At 39.5% G+C, this 20,217-nt stretch overlaps 1 pseudogene; it reads left to right on the top strand.

Annotated features, from left to right (window-relative positions):
• Nucleotides 1–20,217, top strand: part of LOC149250523 (uncharacterized) — a 195,184-nt pseudogene that overhangs the window by 16,250 nt on the left and 158,717 nt on the right.

The following is a 20,217-nucleotide window of genomic DNA, read 5'->3' as shown; positions in this document are numbered from 1 at the left end:
GATACACTTATGACTTCTAGCACCAAGTTTGTTTCTATGTACCTTTGGTATCAAAGCATAACAGGTGGAACCAAAGATCCTGAGATGTTTTACCGAAGGAACATGTCCATACCACAATTCATAAGGAGTCTTGTTTCTTATAGCATTAGATGGAAATCTATTCTTTATATATGCAGCACATAGAAAAACATCAGCCCAAAACATTATCTTTACATTTTTGAAGAAAAGCATGGATCGTACCATATTCAAGATTGTTCTATTCGTTCTTTCAGCTACACCATTCTGTTGGGGATTATAAGGCACAGTTGTTTGATGTTTGATCCCATGTTGGCGAAGATAGTTTTCAAATTCATTTGATGTATATTCTTTTCCATTATCAGTGCGAATAGACCCAATATGAGATTGTGCATCATTTTCAATCCATTTATGAAAATTCTTGAATGTTTGAAAAGCATCAGATTTGTTCTTCAATAAATAAACCCAACACATTCCGGTGTAATCATCAATAAATGTCATGATATATTTATTTCCATTTGCAGAAGGAATAGGCATTGGACCACATAAATCTGAATGAATGAGTTCAAGCTTCCTATGTGCTCTTGAATGTGAATCATGAAAAGACTGTTTGCTATGCTTTCCTAGAATGCAAGCATCACATTGCTTATGTTTCCTAGAAATTGTAGGCAAACCAACAACACCATTTTTCTTCAATAAGTGGAGACTGTCATAGTTTAAATGTCCAAATCTAGCATGCCATAATAAACTTGATGGAAGTGTACCTTCTTCATGATGAGAAATATATGAGAAATGTTGTGCATGAGCAGAGGTTCCTTGCAATTTGAGAAGCCTTTCTTCTTCTATTCCCCTCATGACAAGTGAGTGGTCAGATGCTTTTCTTACCTCAAGCTTTCCATCAAACATATGAATGGAGTGACCTTGCTGGCGGATGTGGACCAAGGACAACAAGTTTCTCTTGAGCTGTGGGAGATATAGAACATGATCCAGAAGAAAGTTTGGAAGACCAGGCAGTTTAAGCCTAATTGTGCCAAGCCCTGATGGCTTGATTTTTGACTGGTCTGCAAAGTATACTACTCCATCAACATTGTCAGTGAAATCTTCAAAAAAATCTTTTCTATGAGTCATATGACAGGTTGCTCCTGAATCAAGTAACCAATCATTTTTCGAAGAAGCAAGTGAAGCATTAAACAAATCTTCATTTACTCCAATGTTACATTGTGCCTCAATATAGTGAGCGGATTCAGGTGCTTTACCTTTGTTTGTATCATCAGTTTTACCTTTCTGCTGGTTTCTTTTCTGCTCAATTTTGTCCCATGGTAGCTTGCATGTAGAAGCATCATGTGATCCATTTCGTTTGCAGCGAATGAAATGTAGGTCTGCCTTTTCTCCTTGAGAATGTCTGCCCCCCCTGCCTCTGAAGTATCTTCCTCTTCCTCTTCGTCCACCTCTTCCTCTTGTAGAATCTTGAGCAGGATGCTTTTCTTTATGAGCAAGGCACACAGTCTCTTCAGAAGATTCAGGAGTTGTCTTCTTTCCAAAGGCTTTCTCTCTTTCAACAAACTTTTTCACAAGAGAGTCAAAGGTTATATCTTTAAGATTTCCATTTGCTTGTAAAGACTCAAGATAATTGGAGTATGTAGGATAGAGTTCCTTGAGAAAAGCAATAAGAGGGATATCCAGCTCAACCTTAGTGGATTTAATATCATGCATTATAGACTTAACTTCGGATGCAAGAGCAAGAGGATCATTATTTTTCAGTTCAAGAGTGAAGAGTTTAATCATGAGCTGAACAACTTCAAGTGTAGAATGTGAGTCATAGAGTTCCTTTAGCTTTTGTAAAGCTTCAAAGGCAGTTGAATATGATGAAATATGGCGACTTACTTCTTCATTTACAGATGTTGCGATTAATGCATAGGCTTTGTTGTTCTTGTTTTCCCAAATGACGAGCTCTTTGTCTGATGTAGGCTGCACTGGGTCATTGTCTCCTTCTCCGACACACACTCCTTTCCACAACTCATTGAAGATGAGGGTGTGTTTTATCATCCAGGACCATTCAGGATAGTTCTCCTTGCCAGTGAGAACTATTCCTACCATAGAGATGATTGAATGCATTCTGTAAAAAAAATACTTCTGTTAATAAAAAAACTTTTGCTGATAAAAAGAACTTCTGCTGACAAAAACTAGAAGTTATGTTGCAAGCTTTCCTAGCCTATTCCTTCTGCCACAGATTCCAAAAAAAAAAAAATTATCAATCTTTAGATGTTTAAGACACTCGTTCCTTTATAGCCAAAAGCTGTCTCCAGGGAAACAACACATGCTACGAAGCAATTCTATACATTTTGACTTGTTCTCGGCACATTGCAGTATTGGTACATTATTCTATGTATCTATCCTGGTAGCACACCTTTCTCTATGATTAGCATTTCGGTTTTGGCTCTACGATACTGGTATGGCATCGGTCTCGATACATTTTATACATGTGGCTCTCGATATTCATAATTCAGAGGCACAACAATCCCGACATTCAGTAGCACAGTTATGTTTCAGATACATATGTCTCGGAACTGTTCATATTGTTTTTTGCACCGATATCTATGTTAGATTCAGGACAGTGGTATCTTGCTAATGAACACAGTGACGCAACTCTGCAGGCATTCGATACCATTCTCAATGGAGCAGACTGAAACAAATTGTTTCCATCTCTACTGACCGGAAAAAACTCGATGAATCTGCAATTTCAAAATAAATAAATTCAACTTCTCGATCTCTGTCAAAGATAAAAAATTTTCGAATGATGAAGAAATCCCTGAAGAGGAAGGGAATAGAGTTAGCTTGATTAAGCCCGGGGCCCCATGGGGATGATATCCCGCTTCCGAGATTGAACAGTGCGATGATGGGCTGTTGAGGGTTTAGTTTAACAGAAGTTGACTTGTTTTGAAGTATGGAATAAACTGTATGGACGCTATGAACCAATATAACCCATTTTCTATGATCACTATCCACGCACATTCAGAACTGCATGTGAGAGCATGACAGCGACTAGCAAATACGGATAGAAGAACTTACTATACCACCATACGTTTGTTAATGCTGAATATAAGATTTCTGTGTGTGAATGTGAGGGACAGCGTTCAATACCACCATAACAGCGTTCCAATTGAACAGTGTTTCAATGGAATGGTGTGAATGGGCGCCATAATGGAGATTCGAACCTTGACTGTTCAATTTCAGATGCTATCAGGCCTATGCAGGTCAGAGACAAGCGTTATGGACAGAGAGCAGTGGCAGAGGCAGATTATTTCAGAACAGAAGGGAATAAAGTAGAGGCAGAGGCAAAGGTCAGGACAGAGGAGTTATAAGGAGCATAATAGCTAAAACAAGGAGCTGGCTCTGATACCATGTCAGGCCAGGAGTAACTCCAATTTGGCAGAAAACTCAGAAAAACTGATTCGATTTATTACATTAGGTAGCTATTGTTATATACAAGAATGTGACTGCTCAGTTCATCTTCTGATGACTGTTCACATTCCAGGTTCACCCAACCGCAGAGGATTAGGTGTCAACAAGGACTGTAAGTGTTTTTATGTATTTTGAGCCATTTTCAGTTCTCTTTTACAAAGAAGTAGCGTAATTGTATTGTCGTTTTCAGTCATAGAAGAGAATCTGATTGTTCTTGATAGTCGATTAGACTGTTACTCTTGTATTTGATTTGAATTAGTAGTTTTTCAAGTGTCGAAAGCAAGTTTTCATTTCCAAATCGCAAAGTGTCGTCATTTTCCTCATTTTGTCTTGAAAAGAAACTTGTTAGTAATGTCGCTTTGAAAAATAATTCAGATTTGCGCTTAGCTTTCTTTTTATCATTCACACATTAAGAAGGCTGAAAAAAAATACATGCACGTGCATTTGCATTTAGAATGTTTGTTGGTTTGATTTAGGACAATGCATATAGTGTGTGCTCTCTACTCTATGTTGAAAGGACGCCATCTCTCTTTCCTTAGTAGCTAGGATTTTCATTGCAAAGAGAAGATTAAACGAATGTTTATCATCTTAGATTGCATTTTAGGAATTGTACATCTACATCACGCGGCGAACTTGAAAGGCGAATTTCTTAAGCAATATCTACTGTAAAATAAATTTAATGAATCTAAAAACGCTTTGGAACCTAACGCACAACATCTAGAAGTCTAGGCTAGAGACGTATTCCGTCATCCTTAAGCCTGGTAACTGTTGTTCTCATTGTTGGTTGGGTGATTCCTCCACCTTGAGACGATAAGTGCCAGTACAGACTTGTGCTCCCACGTACCGTCGAGTATATATTGGGAGACCACAATAGGCTTTATCCTTTATCCATAGGAAGCCGTGTCTGCCGCCCTATCGATCGCAATGCACTGAACACAACATTCGAGAAGATTGACTGCCATACCGTAAAAAGTATTCTGCAGTTTTGCGATTGGTTTGGTAATCCCTCTGTCTAGATTTCAAGAGTAGTCTCTTTCGTTCCTTTTCAGACTCCTTAAAGGAAAAGGTCCATCTGAGCACTTGTCACTTCAGGCTCATTAAAAATTGAAGGCGAATATAGTCATCTTTTGTTTTTTCTCGACTCTTAAAAATTGAAAAAACAAGTTGTGTCAAAGCGTCTAAATTTTATTTTAAACGGAATAAATATCACTTTTCCTATGTTGGTCTTAGGTTGAGAAGAATGGAGCCTACCAACCAAGGAGTTCCCCTTGGGGGAAATCCTAGTCCCTTCTCCTCTTGGGGAGATGTTGGTGTGCCCCATATGGCCACATTGTCGCTTTTGGGATAGAAAATTGGTTTGCCTGTATGGCTCTTCTCAACTTCTGTCATTCAGAACCTCGTGATTCCTGAACAATCAAGTCAGTAACTAAACAATACCAAAGTCACCCCCCAACCCTCTACTTCGTCCAATTCTTCCTCTCCTCCTTCCTCTTCGCTTGATGAAGCTGGTAAGGCCAAAAATCAAGTAACCGAGAAGAAGAAGGAGAAGAAGAAGAAAGAGAAGAAGAAGAAGGAGCCAAAGGCGAAAAGGGGCAACCAAGCATCGTCTAGCGAAAATCCACACACTGCACTGACCAGGCCTAAATCGCCATGTGTCATTTGCAAAGGAGACCACTATCATCGAGATTGTCCTTGCATCCCTCGGATCTTAAGGGACTGGTCTCCCCGTTTGCACAATCCGGTGTCGTCAACCTCTGATGATCATGTTGAAGGTACACCATCAACTAGTGAAAGTGAAGCCCTTGGACAAAAAGGAAGATGTAAATTTCCTTGTAAATTGTGTGAAGGCGATCATGCTGTCCACCGTTGTCCCTTCTTAGACGAGGCTAAAAGAGTTTTGGACGACCGTCCGGTTTCACCGTTACGACTTCCTCCCGGATATAAGAAACTCTTACCGAGTTCGTCACTAGTTGAAAATCTGGTTGACACGCCCTTGTGGTCGGCCGAAATGTCTATCATTGAAGATAAACCATCTGAATCCACACCAGATGAAAGTCAAAAGGTCGAGGCAGCAGTTGACCTGGTCTTGCCTTCAGAGGATCCATCTTCAGATGATACAGTCATCGAAGAGAACAAGGATGACACCGTCCAAATTCTTTTCGTAAGCACAGACTCCAATGAACATGGGGGCAGTCTACCCATTCCTTTACCGCAAGAAGGAAGTTCGTCAGAGTCGTATCCGGTCGTCTATTCGGTCCCACCTCCAACCAACCTAGTTGTTTCCTTCGATTGGAGTCTACTAGGCAGACCCCGCTTACCGGCTAGTGTACCATTTCGAATCATTGCTCAAATATATAGAATGGTCATGGCCAGTACCATCATAGAAGAAGGGGCTTCTGTGAGTATCCTTTCCTCAACTGCTTGGAAAGTGCTTGGTTCGCCATCGCTTTTTCCTGAGATGAGAAATCTAACAGGCTTTGACAAAGGAACCAGTCGACCGTTAGGGATCCTTCCCAATGTGCCGATAACATTAAGAGGTAAAACCGTTAACATGAACATAATGGTAGTCCAAGTACCCCTGGATTATAATCTACTCATTGGACAAGACTATATTTATTGCATGGGAGCCATTGTCTCCTCACTCTTTAGAGTAATGTGTTTTCCGCACGAAGGAAGAGTGGTCAAGCTCATAGACCAGCTTTCATTCCTCAGTTCACACATAGCAAATAGTCATATACCAACCCTGAATGGTCTTTTCACGCAAGGAATGTCTCATCAATCCCCAGTCCATCCTCCTGATGAGCGCGAGTGATTCAGAGGATATGACTGAAACCCAGGGGGCATGCACCCTGGCCTGTTTCGACAGGAAACCTTGGGTATAGGGTGGGTTTCCATGGAGAGTATATGACTGGCCTGACACACCCATCCATTTTGGAAAATGGGATTAGACCGGAATAAGATACCTCTGTTAAGGTAGGCCTTTCCCGATAAAACAAATGTTTTGTTTGCAAATTGAGGGGTAACCTGAAAAGGTAGGCCTTTCCTGATAAAACAAATGTTTTGTCTGCAAATTGAGGGGTAACCTGGAAACTCTACTTTGCTATACTTGGGGGCATGCAAACCTTTTGGTGTGCAAGCGAAGAGTGACCATTTATTTTTTAAATTTATAGGTCATCTAACCTTTTAAACTCGTAGGATTGTTCGTTTCCTAACTTGCATAAAGAAAGGATGCGGGGCAAAGCTTCGAAAAAATGTCGTTTTATATATGAGACATCCTTATTATACGACTAGATTAATCGAGCAGTTTTAACGCAGAATTCAAGCTCGCTAAAAAATAAACATAAGCAATGAGCAAATGTTCCCCCAGAGTTTAAGCTCATTAAAAAATGAACCATTCTCCGGTAAATAACCATTGTGAATGTATCACCATCAGCCTTTTGAAGCCTTGGTCGTGTTCTCATCATCACCTCCACTTTGTTTTGGCCGATCATTCACCTCCATTTGTTTGTTTACCCTTTTTTAGGAACAACTGCGAAGAGTGATCCTGTTAGCCTTCCTTGTGACACTGCCGTGATTGGAAAATTCCAAACCTTACCTGGAATCAATTGCTACCCGAATTTATCACTCGTTCCTCAAAAAACGAGTCTCCTTTAAGCTCTTTTCAACTAACTCGTAAAATATGAAAAGATTGTCGAGTGATTGGTCTCTCCAGCTCATTAAAGGGATTGGAAGTGCTATCCCTCCTTTAGATTTTAATCTTTTTGGACTTGAGGGATTATTACACAAAAAGATCAAGCGCTTGTTTTGTTCGGCTCATTAAAAGTACCAAAGATTCATCCCTTTTGTATTGTTTTATACTTTTTCAGACTCAAGGGATTATATGACATAAAAGGATTATTGGAATTTTCTTTATGTCCCTTTTTCAGACTCTCTAAAATTGAAAAGGACCGAGTTATCCTTATCGTTAAACTCGTTAAAACCGAATAGCAACAAACTTGTCCGTATAGACAAGAACGAGTTTCACTATCGCTAGGCTCGTTAAAACATAGTGATGCGTTTGCCCGAAGGGAAAATTATAGAACAAGAATATGTTAACCTCCTCAATCTTGACAAAAATAAAGAGGTATTGGTCAACAATGACTGGGGAAAATTGGGAAGAAAACTTGAAGAAACTTTATTGGTAGCAAGTCGCTCTTGAACATGACACTTTCACTCCGCATCCGAGTCGGGTTGGGTTGTTCCATTCACTGGTCACATCATCGTGGTTCCGTCACACCATCCATATTTTGGGTTAATGCTACCGATCCATCATGTCAGTGTCGCCAATATGTTCAAGAGAAGTCGCTTAGAGAATTCACTTGTGTCTCACCCACTGCAATACATTCACGCTCCATTCTTTCATGACCACCACCCTAAACCTTATATCGCTAGATCATTTTCACCTCCATTAAAATCATTTGCTCCATTCTGTGTCATTGATGTGGGATTCATTAAGGCCCTCCTATGACGGATTGCTTCTTGTCGACATCAGCCCATTATCCAAGAAGTCGATCTAGGAACAACCCTTTCAGTACTTTGAAGCTTGCATGCCTCAATGGCAAGTTTCTCACTTCCGGTGACAGGTTTACATCAATGGCCTTCGACCGAAAGATTTTGCATGGTGTTCGATGCCAAGTCGCTTATTCACACCACGTGAATTGTACTGCAGTATCTTGAGGGTCATCATCATTATCGGTGACTCCTCTCGTGCCTGTTAACAGCTTACATCATTGGCTGGTAATTAGGTGATGTCCTTCCATGTTCGACTCCAGAACATCTCTCACATGGATCGACTTGTACTTTGAGTGAAGCTTGAACGAGATGAAGACCCCGGATCTAGTTTCATCCATCTGGGCTACGATATATATTTAGGAAAATAAAGACATCAAATGTACATCATTATTGCACAGATAATCATCCAATCTAAGGGATGATGGCTCTACCAGAATCATCAGTCTACACTCAGACGATTGTCTGTCATATGTACATGAAAATGAATTTATAAAGCTGAGCATGGGAATTCCCGCCTCAGCTAGATCATGAAAATATTATGAAGATAATGTATTGTATTGTATCTTATTACAGGTCGCCTTCCAGCTTGAAAGAACTTCAGATCCTCATGATAAAGCATTTCACCCGAAATCAACAGATTAACGACCTCATGCTTTAGGGGGCAACTGTTATAGACATTTTTGGGCACTGAAACCCCAATCATGAATGTCCATAAACCAAGGGCTCTTAAGTCCCTAAAAGTGTTGTTCCCACCTCTAAAAGAACAAGGTCAACTGATTACATCTTCTCCCAGAAGTTCTCCATGTAAAACTGCTTAGAACTGGTCAAAACTGGACCATCTCACCTGCTCCATGGTCAAAGTGCGCTGCATCCCACCTAAATACACACAGTAGGTGCGATGCATCTTGAAAATCCCTTCTATGGGGTGCGATGGGTGAGAGTAGACAAATGGCAGGGTCAATCTGCAAGGTGGAGGATCATGGAATCTTCTAGAAACTTCTCCTGTGACACTTGCCTCTCTGTATTCACCCAGGGATGGGTAAGAGATCATCAATCTCCAAGTGGAATCAAGAACTATCAGAGAGAGGACACTAATCAACTCTCAAAAGCTGACTCATCCCCCTTTCAAACATCTATATATGGATCCCTCATCCCAGAGATCCAGAGGCTGGAATTTTGTATCTTTTAAGGAAGTGCTGCTGGTTTCTTGGTGCAATATCATAGTGTTTGGTGATCTAAGCTTTTCATGAGGTGAAGAAGGGCTTTCTTGCTGAGAGGATGATGTTGGGTTAGAACAATTGGTTGTAATCCTCTTTGCTCTTTTTTATTATCAATAAAGCTATTCAAGTTTTCCTCCACATTCTTGTATGATTGATGTTATGTGCATTTGTGTGGTCAATATATATCTGGTCCTATATTGTTTATGATAATAGATCTATGTTCTTGGATAGTGTTATGCTGCTTTGATTGTACAAGTGCTCTGTGAAGTTGGGTAGACAAGGAAGCGAGTAGAAAAGATCCATAAGAAGGGAGAGGAACCGAGCAAGGAACCAAGTACAAGACAGAGGTTGGTCTCCTTATTCCCCTCTTATCTATTTCTCATAAAGGAAAATAAAGTAGTTTTAGTTTGTTTGTTTCTAAGGTAGCTACCAGCCTTAGTGGGACTAGCAGCTCTGCATAGACACTAGTTTTGCCGATAACACTTAGGCTGTGAGGAAGAGGGTAAGTGCGCGTAGCGACGTGCATGCAAGGTCGAACCACGAACCACTTGAACACATTAGACATCTCTAGGGTGCGGAAACCTAGTTCTAGCACCGTCTCATACTACTTTGGGTGAGACTTCATTCCGCGCTCCAGGGGCTATTGTCGAAAGGGCTAGTAGTACCAGGATTTGTTTGGATAAATCACCTCCGAACCTGGGTCAGGACCCAACAATCCAACACAATGGGTAGAGTGTCCACCCAAAATGTTGGACATGATTAAACATCCTCCACATAGTTTCATCTGGAAATTTCTCTCAAAATACATGTATTCTTCAAAAATTCATATATAAATGAGACATAGTACTCAAATTTTCCCAATGATAGTACCGATACAGGTTCAAACACATCACTATGCACTACCTGCAATATTCCTTTTGACCTCATATAACCAGACGAGAATATTGCCTAATTATTTTTACCATATAAACAATGTTCAAAGAAATCAAAATCCAATGAGAAATTATACATATCTTCTATTGAGAATTTGATAGGGCAATGGATATGTTAATTCTCTTCAACTTGATAACTGTTCGTGTTACATTTTTTCTTATTAGCTTTGTTCCTTATTATTATAGTGTGAGAAACATCAAACAACTGCAAAAAAATATAATAACAGTGGCAAAGTATATATGTTGCAACCCAGGGCCAAAACCCCTCTTCTTGAGGGGAAAACCATTAAATCTCTTCTCTTCTTATAGATCCTTCAATTGATGAATACCAAGACCTTATGACTCATACTAATACCCTCCAAGATCAAGATCAACCACATGAGATGATGTGAAAACCTTGTGATGAGGCTCATCAATAGGTAAACTATATGGGTCACAATGCCACTCTCCAGATTATTAAATTGTCTTTTCTCACATTTATTTACATATTTTATTATATTTTTCTTAGTGAGAAGAGTACAAGTGAGTTACTATGTCCTATGACCTAATGTGTGTTAAATTTAGGAAATTGGAGCAATTTTGAGTGGAATTGAGTGCAGGGACTTGAAGTAGACGAGTAAGAGAGATTATAAGAAGTGGTCTCCCTCCTTAACTCCTCAGATCATTCAAATATTCTCCCACTCTATATCATAAGCTCGGTGTCACTAGTAGCCAAGCAAACCGAGTTGATTGGCAGCCAAGCTAGTGCTAGTCAAGGAAGAGTTATTCTCAAGTTAGGGAGCCTAGTATCCCTATTTTCTAGGGAGTTGTTGGTAGCTTCATTCTCGTATAAAAAAGCAAGCTAAGGGACACATTAGGATTCAAAGTTTTATTGTAGCCAAGAGGCCATTAAGCTGAAGCACATTTGACTGTTATTGTTATGATGTATTTGACATTTTTATGATAATGAGAAATTCTATTTTAATCCAACACTGAGTTGACTCATAGGGCTGGAGCTCTTGGGTTAGGGCACAAACCTAGCAACAGAAGTTCCTCTCCTTTGTATCTGTATTCTTATCTTAGAATGTTTATTTACTACTAAAGTTTATTTATGTTTTCTATGTAGTTTAGAAAATTGATCAAAGTTGTTTCTTATCCATGCTTTCATTAGCTTAAAGAGTAGATTAGTGTTGTAACATAGTGAAGGAAAACATACCATAAAATATTGTGACAGTGACCCTTATCCCATATCCCTTATGGGATCATGATTAGGGGACCCCACTTTCATAGCCCAAAAAGAGAGTTTGTCTTTTTCCCATTACTTAGGTTAAGTTTCATTTCTGGCTAGATAATTGTTTATGATTCCTTGCAAATATTTGTAGTTGTTAGTTTTCTTCTTAAGATTGTTGTAGCTTAGAATGTAGTCGAGTCCATAGATCTAGTCTCTAATAATAATTAGGTCATACTTTCTAAATTCAACTCATCGTTTCCATGTTGACATGAAATAATTTGTAAATGAAAAGTGAAACAAGTTTTATTGCAGGGATTATTGATCTACAGGAAGTGACACCTCAAACCAACTCCACCTGGGCCTTCTCCACCTTCTGTTGAAGCATACCATCCCATACTCTGAAGCTCTTCTTTCCAACCACCATGAACAAGTTGTCTTGGGTAGATCTGTCCTTCTTGAAGTGTTGGGCTTGTCCTTGGGTGATGTTCACCTCCCTTACACCTTACACAACCATCATGAAACTCTCCAACACTTCATCTCACCATTGTTTTCCTTCATAATATCTCATCCAACTTCCTGTAGCAATACAACACATCCTGTAGTAGTTCAGGACATCTTATAGTAGTTCAAGACATCCTGTAGCAGTTTCTTGTAGCAAACCTATAACTGCCTGTTTTGACCCTATCTTGACATGAAATGGTAGTATAGCACATTGTAGAAGTAGGTTAACCCCTCAGCTTGGACTTCATGACTAGAAGTGCCACTTAGACCAACCTTTTCATTCCTTCCCCTCTTGCAAGATCAAATAGCATTAGTTTTTCTATTTTTGAATTTAGCAATTAGGACTTTTATCTATTATGCAAGTGTGAAGGAGATAACTAAGTGCATACATGCTTGGATTTTGAAATGATAGAATAAATTCCTATTTTCAGGCAGCTTTGGTAGTTAGATGATCAAGTGAAAGGTTAGCATAGTTTCCTTCCTGCAACCAATTTGTGTCATTTCATATCTAGATGAATTATGTCATATCATAGCATTTACAAGTTAGCAACTTTCATTTCATGAATTGAAAAGCATGTACTTTTCCTACACTAGAACTAGTTTTACATTACACTGTCAGTAGTTATAATCCCTTTAGTCCAATAGAGGGATGGCCTGGAACCCTAATACCCAAGTGCCCCAGTTGAGAAGTGACATGAGTAGAATGATGCATCTACTGTGTATATAGCAATGTCACCTCCAAGTTTGTACAAAACCCTGGGTTGATAATGTAAAGTTGGTAGCCCTAGGAATTACAACATTCTTGCAGCAATACTGAGGCTAATCACTTTTTAGCACCATTGTATGGGAGTTGTCTAGGTAGATGTAATTTTTTTTATTTTTCTTTCTATTTTTCATTTGCTAGATATATGTTACTCTTTCTTTTCTTTCTGTCTTGCAATTAGTTTAAAAAAAAATCATGAAAATGAAAAAATATATTTCTTTCATGGCTCGTAGGAGTAGAGACACTTTAGGGAAATTATTTCCAAATACCCCCACACCATCAAACAATAAACCTTCCCTCTTCTTCAGTGACTATCAGCTTCCCTCTCTGACTGCAGGAGAGTTAGAAGACCCCTTAGGAGAAAAATCTGAAATCTTTGAAGAACCTATTGGGGAAGCAGAAGAGGAGACCATTCCACACACTTATGCCATGGCTGAAAAAAGGAATGAGGGTGATTTTCCCATTAGAGAGACTAATGGAGATACCAGGATGAAAAACATAAATCCCTCTTCCCTTTCTCACTTCCATAGCATAACCTCAGAGGACCCTGATACCTTCTTGTTTGAGTTTGATGTCATCTGCAGAACCTACGAATATACCTTTGATGACCATAAGTTGAATTTGTTCCCATCCACCCTCAAGGATGCAACCTCGTGCCGGTTCATGGGTCTACCTAGGGATAACATCACTACCTGGGCACAAATGGATCAATCCTTTAAAAACAAGTACAACGACTATTGTAGGTCCAAAGACACCAAAGATGACATATTTAGAATGACCCTAGGACTTGATAAATCCCTTGAGGATTATGAGGAAAGTTTCTAACTCAGTTACAAAAGGGCCAGATGCACCCTTGATCCTGAATCACTAAAGTTAGTCCTTTTTAGAGAAAATAGGGAGGAAATTCTGGAAACCCTAAACATGTTGTCTGGATGGGACATTTATTAGATACCCTGTGATGATATCAAGATAGTGTTCAGAATCCATTCTAGGGCTGCTAGAAAGAAGGGTAGGGCTAGTCAAGCTTTGGCCAGTTCCTCTTCCTCCAACACATCTATCAAGAGTGAAATTGGAAACATGTTGGAGGAATTTAAAAGTGAAATGTTACACACCTTTGCTTTGCAAATGGATACTATGCAGATCAAGAGGAAACAAGAGGAAGCAGAGAGAGATTTAGCTATCTTTTTCCCTAAATGCACTAGGAGGCACCCCAAAAATGAATGTCCACTAAATGTTATAGAGGTCTGCTCAGTCTGTGAGGAAAACCATTCCATAGATAAGTTCCCTTCTTTGCCTGGATTGAAGGTTGTATACCAAGGGGCTAAAGGTGGGGCTGAACAACTCTATTATATCAACTAAAGGAGGCCTCAAGGACCTAGGCCATACTAGCAAGGCATCCAGGGTGCATCCTATTCCTACTACCATCCCAATCAGAATGCATCCTTGCCCCCTTGGTGTTCTCCTACTCACCCTTCATGGTCCACACCTTCTCCTTGGTCTTATGCACCTCAGTATCCTTCCCAACCTGCTAATCAATCATTTCAGGCATATGCTTCTCCACATCCTTAGTGGAATACCCCATAACAAGGTTGGAAGCCTGAATTCAACCAACCTCCTACTTTATTGCCTCCACCTCCATCTCAACCACATTTAATTCATCCTTCTCCAACCAAGAAACCTTAGATGCCTACCCAACCAAATACAAACCTGAACAACAAGCAGGCATAACACGTCTATAGTGGGGAGACATCTTACCTTGCATATGTTGTGCATGTTCAAGAAATTCACCTCAGGTCTGGAAGAGTGCTACTAGATAACCAACATCCATCTCCACCTAAGGAGCTTGAAGAGGAAAAGGAAGAGAGTGTTTACAAATCCAATCCACCTCCTTTTCCTAAAAGATTGATCCATCCTAACCAACACATTCTAGAAGATATCGAACCTCTGGGAGAATTGAAAAAATTGTGTGTGAAAATCCCACTCCTCAAAGCCATTAAGGATGTCCCCATATACAAAAAGCTAATCAAGGAGAAATGCCTCAAACATCATGGGAGGAGAAATAAAGACACCCATACCATCAATGTAATTGGTCAATTGTGTGACCTAATGTAGATGGTAGATGTGAAAATTGATGGCATCATTGTCCCTCACACCTTGATTGACCTCAGGGCTGCCATCAATGTGACGACTAAGGATACCATTCTCAAACTAAATCTCCAAGGATCCTTCAGAAATACCACAATATTACTACAACTTGCAAACAGGTCCATGGTAGCTCCTGAGGGAGTTGTTGAGGATGTAATGGTATCTATTGATTCCAAGGAGTACCCTATTGTCATCTTAGTTCTCCAGCCCAAGACCAAATTCAATGGTTATCCTCTCATCCTTGGAAGACCATGGCTAGACACAGTTGATTCTTACATAGGTTGCAAAGCCAGGAACATGACCATTAAGAATGGCCATTTGTCCAAACAATTGGCCTTGTACCCTCCTACTCAACCATCCATAAATGAGGACCTACCCTTATGGTTTGAAGAGGAAGATGAAGATGAAGTATATCATACCACATCCTATCCAATTTGTACCCTAGATTCTATTATAGGAGGGGGGCAACCTGATGAAGATGACCTCATTGGTCAAATCCTCTAGGCCCAACCGCCCAACACCATGCCTCTTGATGAGCTGGTGAAGAAATACAAAGATAACCCTTGGACTGATTTATGTCTGGTTGACCCTAGTCTTGCTCATGTCAAAATGGTAGAATTTGGTCCATCTAAAACATTGAAAATCAAGCCCTCTCTTAGCCAACCAAGAAAATAAGTTGTGCAACATGCTGAGTGAGCACTTGGATGCTTTTTCCTGGAGCTATAAGTAAATGAAGGGAGTGCATCCTTCCGTGTGTTCTCACCACATCTACATTAAGGAAGGACGAAAACTAGTGTGCCAACCTCAGAGGAGAATGAACCCAACCCTCAAAGACATACTGAAGGAAGAGTTGTAGAAATTGTTGGATGTAGGTTTCATTTACCCCATCTTAGATAGTGAGTGGGTGTACCCTTTAGTTTTGGCCCCAAAGAAGAATGGAAAGTGGATGATCTATGTGGATTATAGAGCGCTAAACAAAGCCACTAAGAAAGACCATTTTCCTCTACCTTTCATTGATCAAGTCTTGGATGGCATTGCAGGGAAGAAGCTCTTCTCTTTCCTGGATGGATTCAGTGATTATAATCAGATCTATATAAAACTAGAGGACTAAGATAAAACCACCTTCACTTGTCCTTGGGGTACCTTTGCTTATAGGGTCCTTCCTTTTGGATTATGTAATGCCCCTGCCACTTTTCAAAGGGTAGTTCTGAGCTTCTTTACTGATCTAGTCCATGACTCTGTAGAAATCTATATGGATATGTTCATTCCCTATGGGTGTGACTTCCTGGAGGCTCTCTCTAACATGGTGACAGTATTAGATAAGTGCATTGAAATTAACATATCACTTAGTTCCGAGAAGTGTAAATTCTTGATGAATGCGGGCACTATTTTGGGTCATTCAATATCCTAGGAAGGAATACAAGTGGACCCAAATAAAATTTCCATCATAAAAAGGATCCCCACTCCTCAAAAGAAGAGGGATGTTAGGAGTTTCTTGGGCTTAGATGGATACTATAGGATATTTATCAAATACTTCAGAAAAGTAGCCTCACCATTGTTTGGACTACTAGTCAAGGACTCTGAATTTTTCTAGTCAGATAGTTGCCAAGAGGCCCTAGAAATCTTGAAGGATAAGTTGACTATTGCACTCATACTTAGAGGTCCAAAATGGTCTCTTCCTTTCCACATCGATGATGATGCATATAAAAAAGTTGTAGGATTAGCTCTAGTATAGATAGATGACAAGTTTCCTTATGCCATTTACTTCATTAGCAAAAATATGTTTAAGGTTGAACTGAACTACATTGTGACTGAGAAGGAACTCCTAATTGTTGTCCATTCCTTGAATAAATTCAGACACTACATCACTGGTTATCAAACCTTTGTGCATACTGACCATGCTGCTATCAAGTACTTAATGAACAAGCCTGATGTGAATGTTATAATTATTAGATGGTTTCTTTTATTGCAACAGTTTGATTTAACCATCATTGATAAGCCAGGTAAAGAAAATGTAGTTGCAGAATTTTTGTCTAGGCTTGCATTTCCTGTAGATGAGGAAGGGATGGTTAATGACCAGCTACCAGATGAACACGTATTTTCTATTTTAGTTCTCTCTCCATGTTTTTCTGACATATCCAACTACCTAGTTGCTGCAAAGTTCCCTCCAAATTTGTCATCTAGGGAGAAGAGCAAGATTGTGAGGAAGAGTGCCACATTCACTTGGATTGGGGGAAATCTCTTCAAATTGGGACTAGATCAAATCTTGAGAAGATGTATCAGGCAAGAGGAAGTATTTGACATCCTTTTAGCCTATCATGATGGGCCTTGTGGAGCTTACTTTGCTTCCAAAAGGACAACTTTCAAGGTAATGCAAGCTAGCTACTATTGGCCCACTCTCCACCAATATGCAAGAAGTTACACCAGTCGATGTGATCAATGCCAAAGGATGGGGAAACCTACTCACAAGGATGAAATGACCTTGCAACCTCACATGGATTTAGAGCCATTTGACAAGTGGGCCATGGATTTCATTGGGCCAACTGATCCACCATAAGGGCAGAAAAAGTACATAATTGTATGCACTGATTATTTGACAAAGTGGGTTGATACCAAGGTTGTCAAGGTAGCAACAAAGGACAAAGTGGCTGAGTTCTTAAGGGAGAATGTGTTTTACAAATTTGGGTACCCTAGAGAGCTAGTCACCGATCAAGGAGCTCAATTCACATCACATCTGATCAAAAATTTGTTAAGTCAACATGGGATAAAGAAAAAAACGTCTACTACCTATCATCCTCAGGCTAATGGAGAAGTAGAGGTCCCCAACAGGGCATTAAAAGGCATCCTCACCAAGGTCGTGAACAATAGAAGAAGGGATTGGTCCGATAGACTAGTGGAGGCCACTTGGGCCTACAATACAATTTGGAAGACAACTACTCGTTTCACTCCTTATGACTTGGTCTATGGAAACAAGGCTCTGCTCTCCATTGGGTTTGAGTACAACACCTTGAGAATGACAACACAATTGGATTTGGATGTCACAAAGGCATAATGAGAGAGGCTCTCCACCTAAATGTCCTAGATGAATTCAGGATGTAGGCCCTCCTACACAATGAAGTTATCCAAGTACAAAGGAAGGTTTGGCACGAAAAGAACATCAAGGAAAAGGTTTTTCAAGAAGGAGATTAAGCTCTGTTATATGACTCCAAGTTCAAGGACTTCAAAGGAAAATTGATGACAACATGGTTAGGCCCATATATGATAGAGAGGTTCCATGATAATGGAGTTGTTCAAATCAATACCATTGATGAGGAAGGCATTCCCTTGCTTGTCAATGGATATAGGTTGAAGGTGTAAAAAATACCTCTATCCAGGGAAGAGTTCATTAGCACCATTAGCAAGGAGGTAAGTGTGATTGGAAGTGTCATAGCTTCCAAGTCACATAAAATTTGAAAACTATTTTTATTTGTGAAAAAAGAGAAAAAAAAATAAAAATAAAATAAAAGGTATGGATGAAAACGACCATGAGTCATTTGAGGTCATCTCTTGGGTTGAAAACCTCCTTGGGGCAAAGCAGGAGTGAAAAAAGAGAAAAAATAAAAATAAAAGATCCATGGATGAAAACCTCCCTTGAGGTGCCCAGGGCAGGCAGGCAGGTTGAAAACCTCTCTTGAGGCAACCTGTGTGTCCCTAAAAAAAAAAAGATAAGGAAAAGAAAGAAAAAAAGAAAAAAAATACCATGACAGGGAACTCCAACCTGTCCATTAATAAATTTTGTCCTTTTGTAAGTTTTTGAAGACGGTGACACTTGCAGAGCTATAGGGACAACATACTTAGTTTCATTCCATTTCTCTCTCCATCCACTCCCTGTCATCCCTACCAACCATGTCCCTACCACTCATATCCATTATTGGGCCTCAAAAATAACTTTTTAGCATTTTCTGGTGTGCTACAGGATGTCCTGTAGCTGCTACAGGAAGCACCTGTAGCACTACAGGATGTCTTGAAATCCTACAGGAAACGGGGACCTGATAAGAAAAAAATATTGCATGCCTATTATAGGTTGATTAGGAACCCTAAAATTCATCGAACCACTTACCCACCGCCCATACATCCTTGATTCACATCACCATACCCATAACTAGCTCCGTTTCAATAAAAAAACCACAGGAAAATGTCAAATATATATATATATATATATATATATATATATATATATATATATATATATAAAATAAAAAATGGAGACATGTCCTCCATTTCCACAACCTTCATCGCTCCATCAAAGCTCTACTATCATCCTCCAACCCGTACACCACTTTCCACCACCCCTCTGAAGAAACAACCTTGAAAAGGTAGAAAAAGGGGTTGTTACAGGATTTCCTGTAGTAGTTTGTGCCACTGCTGCAAACAGCTTGAAGCTCAGTTTGTCTACCCAACCAGAGTAAGGAAGAGTACCATCATCCATGGGCACCTTGTTATTCCTAGCAAGACTCCACAACATCAACAAAAACAAAAGGATATTAATCACCTACACACATGAACAAGAAAAGTAGTCAGCTATACATGATCCAAAAGAAAAACACAGAAAGAGATTAAGGAAGCACTTCCTTGAGCAGATGCACAAAAGTCAACTACTCTAGCATGAACCAATCAATAAAAGGTAGGTTCAGGTATGGTAACTTACTAAACTTTTCCTTAGGTATGATATCATGAAAAATGTGAAAAATGTTGAAGAAATGTCTTTTTTATAAACTAGAGGTGGCCAATTAACTTGGCCACCCCCAACTCGTGATGAAAAAGTGATCCTTCAGTCAGCATGCCACCTAAGGATGTCACATCATAGGGAATCAGTTAGAAAATGTTGGCATTATGATGCATGTGTTTTCCTTGATGGAAACTCACTTGTAACAGAACAAGTATATGGTAATTAGATGAATCTATAGGTCAAATCAGAGGTGAAAAAATGATGGAACATAATAATGGGTCAAAGGTTTACGGATCAAAATCAGAAGCTTGATATGGGAAATTGTTGGCATTATGAATTAAGTGTTGTCCTTAATGGCAACCTAACTGATGAGTTGTCCTTTATGACAACCTATTTGATGAATGGACTACTTGATAAAGGTATAAACATGATGTGATAGGATGCATGGCAATTGTGTTTATAGATGTGACAAAATGTAGGGCAGTTCAGAGGAATCAATTCAAAAATGATACAGTGATGACAACTCACATTGTAACAGGTCAATTCAAAGGTTATAGAGTAATGGCACAAAAGAACAGGATTATGGGAGAAAGGAATACGAATTAGAATCAATAAATTGAAGAAAGAGAATGTTTTAAGTTGTATACGCTTTTTAACCTAGCCCAAGTAGTGTATACATGCGGGTACATAGAATAAAAGGAGTGTATACA

Source organism: Pinus tabuliformis, chromosome 7, assembly GCF_031772625.1.
Source record: "Pinus tabuliformis cultivar Carrire ecotype Pingquan chromosome 7, CPIR1, whole genome shotgun sequence".
NCBI classification, from domain to species: Eukaryota; Viridiplantae; Streptophyta; class Pinopsida; order Pinales; family Pinaceae; genus Pinus; species Pinus tabuliformis.
Note: the sequence above shows the minus strand (reverse complement) of the source record. Positions and strands in the feature narration are given on the sequence as shown.